Source organism: Bufo gargarizans, unplaced genomic scaffold (assembly GCF_014858855.1).
Source record: "Bufo gargarizans isolate SCDJY-AF-19 unplaced genomic scaffold, ASM1485885v1 fragScaff_scaffold_65_pilon, whole genome shotgun sequence".
In the NCBI taxonomy this organism is placed as follows: Eukaryota; Metazoa; Chordata; class Amphibia; order Anura; family Bufonidae; genus Bufo; species Bufo gargarizans.
Genome location: NW_025334157.1, coordinates 132,924 through 141,921, shown reverse-complemented (window position 1 = coordinate 141,921; position 8,998 = coordinate 132,924). Strand labels below are relative to the sequence as shown.

Sequence of the window (8,998 nt, the reverse complement as noted above, 5' to 3'; positions counted from 1 at the left end):
TGTTCAGAATGTGGGAAATATTTTATAAAGAAATCAAATCTTGTTGCACATGAGAGAATTTACACAGGGGAGAAGCCATATTCCTGTTCAGAATGTGGAAAGTGTTTTACATGTAAATCACATCTTGTTACACACAAGAGAATTCACACAGGGGAGAAGCCATATTCATGTTCACTATGTGGGAAATGTTTTATAAAGAAATCAAATCTTGTTACACATCACAGAATTCACACAGGAGAGAAACCATACTCCTGTTCAGAATGTGAGAAGTGTTTTACACATAAATCACACCTGCTTGCACATGAGAGAAATCACACAGGGGAGAAGCCGTATTCATGCTCATTATGTGAGAAGTCCTATACCTATAAATCACATCTTCTTAGACATGAGAGAATTCACACAGGAGAGAAGCCATATTCATGTTTACTATGTCAGAAGGCCTTTATAGATAAATCAACTCTTGGTAGACATGAGAGAAGCCACACAGGACAGAAGCCATTTTCATGTTCAGAATGTGGGAAATCTTTTTTGCAAAAATCTGATCTTGTTGTACATGGGAGAAGCCACACAGGAGAGAAGCCATATTCTTGTTCAGAATGTGGGAGATCTTTTACAAAAAAATCTGATCTTGTTAGACATGAGAGAAGACACACAGGTTAAAAGCCATATTCGTAATGTAAGAAGTGTTCTACAAATCAATCAGATGTTGTTAAGCATCAGAGAATTCACACAGGAGAGAAACCACATTTATGTGCAGAATGTGGGAAATGTATTGATCAATCATATTTTGTTAAACACCAGAGAAGTCACACAGAAGAGAGACCTGTTCATGTTCACAATGTGTGAAATGTTTTATCACTAAAGTCAAACTTAAGAATCATCAGAAAAGTAGCCTGAATCTGTCAAATTTCTAAATTATAATTGTCTGAGGTCAGTTGTGACTGGGATCCATGGAGGAAAAGTATTCTGGATATAAGGAAGAGAAGAAGAGCCTTGTTTATTTCAAGAGCAGTGAAGATGAATTGACCCCATGAGCCTTGCTTCTTATCACTGTATCACACATCCACTCACACTGCGGGAGAATCCAGAGAAAAAGAATAGAAGCCCTCTATATATTTGTTGTTTTTAACATATGGACATATCAGTATTTGACCACTAACAAAACTGACTTTTTAATCATTTATTAAAAGAAAAATTGACAGATCTTTTTTTTCCACAGAAGTAAATGTCATACATCTATGATAACTGGCCAAGCAGCTCATTCAGTCTGATCATTCAGCATTCAGGGTCATCTATTACGACACATTTTACAATCAGACTGGGGGGGGTAAATGTGTCTTTTGAGTTTACCCTTTTTTGGAAGGATTTACAGTGGGATGCGAAAGTTTGGGCAACCTTGTTAATCGTCATGATTTTCCTGTATAAATCGTTGTTACGATAAAAAAATGTCAGTTAAATATATCATATAGGAGACACACACAGTGATATTTGAGAAGTGAAATGAAGTTTATTGGATTTACAGAAAGTGCTATAATTGTTTAAACAAAATTAGGCAGGTGCATAAATTTGGGCACCACAAAAAAGAAATGAAATCAATATTCAGTAGATCCTCCTTTTGCAGAAATTACAGCCTCTAAACACCTCTACCTGTAGGTTCCAATAAGAGTCTGGATTCTGGTTGAAGGTATTTTGGGCCATTCCTCTTTACAAAACATCTTTAGTTCATTCAGGTTTGATGGCTTCCGAGCATGGCCAGCTCTCTTTAAGTCACACCACAGATTTTCAATTATATTCAGGTCTGGGGACTGAGATGGCCATTCCAGAACGTTGTACTTGCTCCTCTGCATAAATGCCTTAGTGGATTTTGAGCAGTGTTTAGGGTCGTTGTCTTGTTGAAAGATCCAGCCCCGGCGCAGCTTCAGCTTTGTCACTGATTCCTGGACATTGGTCTCCAGAATCTGCTGATACTGGGTGGAATCCATGTGTCCCTCAACTTTGACAAGATCCCCAGTCCCTGCACTGGCCACACAGCCCCACAGCCCCACAGCATGATGGAACCACCACCATATTTTACTGTAGGTAGCAGGTGTTTTTCTTGGAATGCTGTGTTCTTTTTCCTCCATGCATAACGCCCCTTGTTATGGCCAAATAACTCAATTTTAGTTTCATCAGTCCACAGAACCTTATTCCAAATTGAAGCTGGCTTGTCCAAATGTGCTTTAGCCCACCTCAAGCGGCACTTTTTGTGCTGTGGGCGGAGAAAAGGCTTCCTCTGCATCCCTCTCACATACAGCATCTCCTTGTGTAAAGTGCGCCAAATGGTTGTACGATGCACAGTGACTCCATCTGCAGCAAGATGATGTTGTAGGTCTTTGGTGCTGGTCTGTGGGTTGACTCTGACTGTTCTCACCATTCGTCGCTTCTGTCTATCCGAGATTTTTCTTGGTCTGCCACTTCGAGCCTTACCTTGAACTGAGCCTGTGGTCTTCCATTTCCTCAATATGTTCCTAACTGTGGAAACAGACGGCGGAAATCTCTGAGACAGCTTTCTGTATCCTTCCCCTAAACCATGATGGTGGACAATCTGTGTCTTCAGGTCATTTGAGAGTTGTTTTGAGACCCCCATGTTGCTACTCTTCAGAGAAAATTAAAAGGAGGAGGAAAGAGGAGGGAAACTTACAATTGACCCCCTTAAATACTCTTTCTCATAATTGGATTCACCTGTGTATGTAGGTCAGGGGTCACTGAGCTTACCAAGCCAATTTGAGTTCCAATAATTAGTTCTAAAAGTTTTGGAATCAATAAAATGACAACAACAGTGACCACATGTAGCACCTGCCTAATTTTGTTTAAACAATTATAGCACACTTTCTGTAAATCCAATAAACTTCATTTCACTTCTCAGATATCACTGTGTGTGTCTCCGATATGATATATGTAACTGAAATTTTTTATCGTAACAACCAACGATTTATACAGGAAAATCATGACGATTAAAAAGGTTGCCCAAACTTTTGCATCCCACTGTACCTTAGTTGAAGTTGGGAAAGTTCCAGATCCAGGTTATTGATCAAGGAAGGGCCTACTGAGGGTTGTACATTTTTTTCTAAAGAGGCTAGTCTTAAACGTTTTGAGAGTCTGACTCAGGAGTAAGGGATTAATATTTGTCCACAGAGGTACTTGCAGATATGTAGAGCTGTTGGTGCCCCATGGACAAACTGAGATTTAGTGTAAAAATCAAAAACATAATTTCCGTAAATAAAACATTTAAAACTAGATTTTGTAAAGTCACATTGCAGATATATAAAGCGACGGTGGAGTTGACAAAGTTACACACAAGAGCAAAGTTTGTGAATGTAATAGGTAATGAGGAGATAGAAGGAGTAGGGTTTTTGCATTGTTTGTGTAAACACTGCCAACCTAGGCTTGGGATGTGATATCCAATTTCACTTGCAGTCTAAAAGGATCACCATGGTCTCTTTTTCAAATCAGATCATCTGTCAGAGGTTCTCCTCTCTGCTACTCTCGCTGTCTTTCCAGTTCATCATCGTTCTCCCAACCACTGGGACATACAAGGCTTAACAGCTGGATCTTTAGTGTAAAACCTGCAGAGTACTTCCCTAAAAATACTCGTTACAGTAATAGTGACGGTTTCCGTCAGAAAATACATTTTCTATCACTGACTCTCCCCATAAACAGTCGTCTTCTATTGGGCCACACAGCTCAGGGTTGGCACTGAACTTGGTAGAGGGGTTGAATTTTCCTGGCTTTGCAGTTATTTGCTTCTCCATAAGAGCTCAGTCATTACACTGGGTACACGTGAAGCCAGGGCAGCATTTATATTAAAATGAATGTTAATTTGTAATAAAAAAAAAGGTGCTAAACTCAAAATATAAAAATCTTAGGTGTCAAATAACACCCCATCTTGAGCCATATCCCCTTTTTACCCATCTACACGTGGCCACTACTTTTTATTGGGAAAGGTGGTGATCCTATGTACAAGCCTCATACGTCTGTGTCCACCAGAGAAGAAAAAAATATGGCACTTAGGAGGAGGAAACATTTGACACAAATGCTGGCTTGGAAGAGGTTGAAACAATAATAAAAAAAAAGACATTTCCTTTAAACCTAAAACATCTAATATGTGGTTCCAGCTGTAGAGCTGTAAACATGGCTCATCATTTCCCTGGAGAACTACAACTCTCAGCATGTCCAGAACATAAGAGCAGAGAACTACAACTCCCAGCAAAGAGATCTGTCACCCTTCAACCCCTATAAATGGATCTGGTCGCTAACACAGAACCGCCAGGTCACTACCTCCTGGAGTAGTCTTTGGTTGACTGCTGACAGGGGTCAAGATACACGGGTACGGAGCACCAAGGGATCAAGTAAAACCATACAAAGAGACAGGCTAAAGTCAGGACAGGCAGAATTCTAACAGTCTGAGCTTAGGGCAGGCAGCTCACGGTGAGTATGGATATAAGCCAGAGGCCAAGTAGCAAAGGGTTAAATTCAGAAAACAGGCAGTACACCTTTGCAGGATACTAGCAGACTAGAACCTGCTGCATAGAACCCATAAAACTATATAAAGGTGGTATCACTGTAATCGTACTGACCCTGAGAATGAAGGAAACAGGTCAGTTTTATTTCATAGGGAACAATGTAAAAACAAAACCCATAAAACTATATAAATGTGGTATCACTGTAATCGTACTGACCCGGAGAATGAAGGGAACAGGTCAGTTTTATCTCATAGGGAACACCTTAAAAATAAAACCAATAAAACTCTATAAATGTAGTATTACTGTAATCGTACTGACCCAGAGAATGAAGAGAACAGGTCAGTTGTATCTAATAGGGAACACCGTAAAAACAAAACCATGAAACTATATAAATGTGGTATCGCTGTAATCGTACTGACCTATAGAATTAAGAGAACAAGTCTGTTTTACTTCATAGGGATTGGGAACGTCCTACAAAGAAAACCAATAAAACTGTGGTGGAATTGTGTTTTTTTTCCAATTTGACCCCATTTGGAATTTTTTCCAGCTCCCCACTACATCATATGCAATGTGAGAAAGTACAGCTTGTCCCGCTAAAAACCCTAATACAGCTATGTGACTGAAAAATAAAAAAGTAATAGCTCTTGGAAGGCGGGGAGTGAAACCATAGAAAATTACAGTGTCCTCCAAGGGTTAATTGAGGCCTAGGAAGAAGAAATTCATTGTGGATCCCCACCGTTAATAGCTCTGGGTGGGGGGCTTTTGCGTTTGGAGTCAGTCTCGTACGGCTGTATGCACCAGACTAACAAACACAACTCGTCCACACAGCTTGGTATTACACTTTTTGTGATGTAAGGTGATAAAAAATTGCTTTTCTTGCACGTTTTTGTTACTTTTTTTTACAGTGTTCACCATATGGGTTGGATCACATAATATTTTTATAGATCAGGTCGTTATGGAGGCGGCGATACCATACATGTTTAGTGTTTTTTTATTTTTTACCATTTTAAACAATTATGTGTGTATATAGGAAGACGTTAGTTATTTTTACTTTTTAGTTTTCCCTTTTTTTTTTGGGACCCAGACCCACTTGGTTCTTGAAGATCCAGTGGGCCTGATGGCTTACAATATACTGCAGTACACTTTATTGTGAATTTACACTTGAAAAACAAAATCACTGAAAATGTTGCACTACAATGGTAAATGCAATTGACAATATATGGCTTAAACCCTCACCCCTGATATTAAAATGAGACGTTCGCCAATATATTGTTATATCAAGAACATACCGGAGCCCGCGCACCCTGTCAAGGTATCTCAATGTGGCACGGGACCTAAAGCTAATCTACATGTTCCGTATGGGATTGGGAACGTCCTACAAAGAAAACCAATAAAACTGTGGTGGAATTGTGTTTTTTTTCCAATTTGACCCCATTTGGAATTTTTTCCAGCTCCCCACTACATCATATGCAATGTGAGAAAGTACAGCTTGTCCCGCTAAAAACCCTAATACAGCTATGTGACTGAAAAATAAAAAAGTAATAGCTCTTGGAAGGCGGGGAGCGAAACCATAGAAAATTACAGTGTCCTCCAAGGGTTAATTGAGGCCTAGGAAGAAGAAATTCATTGTGGATCCCCGCCGTTAATAGCTCTGGGTGGGGGGCTTTTGCGATTGGAGTCAGTCTCGTACGGCTGTATGCACCAGACTAACAAACACAACTCGTCCACACAGCTTGGTATTACACTTTTTGTGATGTAAGGTGATAAAAAATGGCTTTTCTTGCCCGTTTTTGTTACTTTTTTTTACAGTGTTCACCATATGGGTTGGATCACATAATATTTTTATAGATCAGGTCGTTATGGAGGCGGCGATACCATACATGTTTAGTGTTTTTTTATTTTTTACCATTTTAAACAATTATGTGTGTATATAGGAAGACGTTAGTTATTTTTACTTTTTAGTTTTCCCTTTTTTTTTTGGGACCCAGACCCACTTGGTTCTTGAAGATCCAGTGGGCCTGATGGCTTACAATATACTGCAGTACACTTTATTGTGAATTTACACTTGAAAAACAAAATCACTGAAAATGTTGCACTACAATGGTAAATGCAATTGACAATATATGGCTTAAACCCTCACCCCTGATATTAAAATGAGACGTTCGCCAATATATTGTTATATCAAGAACATACCGGAGCCCGCGCACCCTGTCAAGGTATCTCAATGTGGCACGGGACCTAAAGCTAATCTACATGTTCCGTATGGGTAGTTACTGATAGGGGCATGAAGTACGACACACAGCCAGCAGCTCCCATTTACCTCCAGCGTGAAATCACACATACACATTCAATTTTGCTGGGGATTGCTGCTAGCAACATATCACATGTGCAGGATTTGCTCCCCCGGTTATAAATGCGCAACAGCATTTGGGGTCTTGAGCATTTTCTGCCATTTAAGACCACTTTATTCTGTGATTTTGAATTTACACTTGGCCTGATCAGGCTTAGATATACCATAGCAAGCCGAATGTGCAGCGGCCCGATGGGGGAGGGCGCTCCCTCCCTCAGTTTACTTTTCAAGCATCGGGCCACTGCAGTGTCCCGATGGTTAGCCCCTCCATACAGCAGTCCCTAAGGACCGCTGCATGGAAGGGGTTAAACGGCCGACATCGGTGTCATAAGAAATGGCTTCTTCAGGCTCAGAAGAAATTAGAAACGTAAATTTGTCTGCTTTGTAGTTTAAAAAAAAAAGTCATGAAATGCATTTTAATTCCTAACAGAAAATCTCTCTGAGGGAAACGTTGTGTTATCACTGAATTACAAAGCAGAAGATGAAGATATACAGTGCTCATCACAAGAAAATCTCATTACCCTCCATGTACATCCAGGACTTCACAGTACAGATCTGCCATATAATCCTCCTAATCATGAGGAACCTTCTCCTGACAAAGCACAGATTGTTACCACAAGTGCAGGTCAGAAAGAGGGTGAAAGATTTCAGTGTGGTAAAGAGTTCACAGAAACCTCAGGTCTTTCTACACAGAGAAGAATTCACACAGAGGAGAAGCCATACTCGTGTTCTGAAAGTGGGAACTGGTTTATAGAAAAATCAAGTCTTGTTACAAATGAGAAAGGTCACACAGGAGAGAAGCCATATTTATGTTCAGAATGTGGGAAATGTTTTATGAAGAAATCAAATCTTGTTGCACATAAGAGAATTCACACAGGGGAGAAGCCATACTCCTGTTCAGAATGTGGAAAGTGTTTTACATCTAAATCACATCTTGTTACACACAAGAGAATTCACACAGGGGAGAAGCCATATTCATGTTCACTATGTGGGAAATCATTTACAGATAAATCAAGTCTTGTTTTACATGAGAAAAGTCATACAGGTGAGAAGCCATATTCATGTTCAGAATGTGGGAAATGTTTTATGAAGAAATCAAATCTTGTTACACATCACAGAATTCACACAGGAGAGAAACCATACTCCTGTTCAGAATGTGAGAAGTGTTTTACACATAAATCACACCTTGTTACACATGAGAGAATTCACACAGGGGAGAAGCCGTATTCATGCTCACTATGTGAGAAGTCCTTTACAGATAGATCGCATCTTCTTAGACATGAGAGAAGTCACACAGGAGAGAAGCCATATTCATGTTCACTATGTCAGAAGGCCTTTACAGATAAATCAAGTCTTGGTAGACATGAGAGAAGTCACACACACAAGTCATTTTTATGTTCAGAATGTGGGAAATCTTTTTTGCAAAAATCTGATCTTGTTGTACATGAGAGAAGTCACACAGGAGAGAAGCCATATCCATGTTCAGAATGTGGGATATCTTTTACAAAAAAATCTGATCTTGTTAGACATGAGAGACGTCACACAGGAGAGAAGCCATATTCATAATGTAAGAAGTGTTCTACAAATCAGGATTCTTGAACACGACCATATGGCTTTTTCAGTATTTTGCAGTCCGCAAAAAATGGATCCGCAAAAAATACGGATGACATCCATGTGCATTCCGTTTTTTGTGGAACGGAACAGCTGGCCCCTGATAGAACATGTCCTTTTATTGTCCGCATAATAGACAAGGATATTACTGTTCTATCTTTGAACAGAAGTACGGAAACGGAATGCATGCGGAGTACAAACCGCATACAGAAACCAAAAAATGGAACGTACATGGAAAAAAAACATTTGTGTGCAAGAGGCCTCAATCAGATCTTGTTAAACATCAGATAATTCACACAGGAGAGAAACCACATTTATGTGCAGAATGTGGGAAATATATTGAGCAATCATTTTTGTTAAACACCTGAGAAGTCACACAGACGAGAGACCTGTTCATGTTCATAATGTGTGAAATGTTTTATCATTAAAACCAAACTAGTAGTACAAAGTAGCCTGAATCTGTCAAATTTCCTAATTATATTTGCCTGGGGTCAGTTGTGACTGGGATCCATGGAGGAAAAGTATTGTGCATATA

General features: G+C 39.6%; 1 pseudogene; it reads left to right on the top strand.

Annotated features, from left to right (window-relative positions):
* Positions 1 to 4,623: 4,623 nt before the first annotated feature.
* LOC122922704 lies at positions 4,624 to 8,540 on the top strand (annotated as a pseudogene).
* Positions 8,541 to 8,998: the final 458 nt, after the last annotated feature.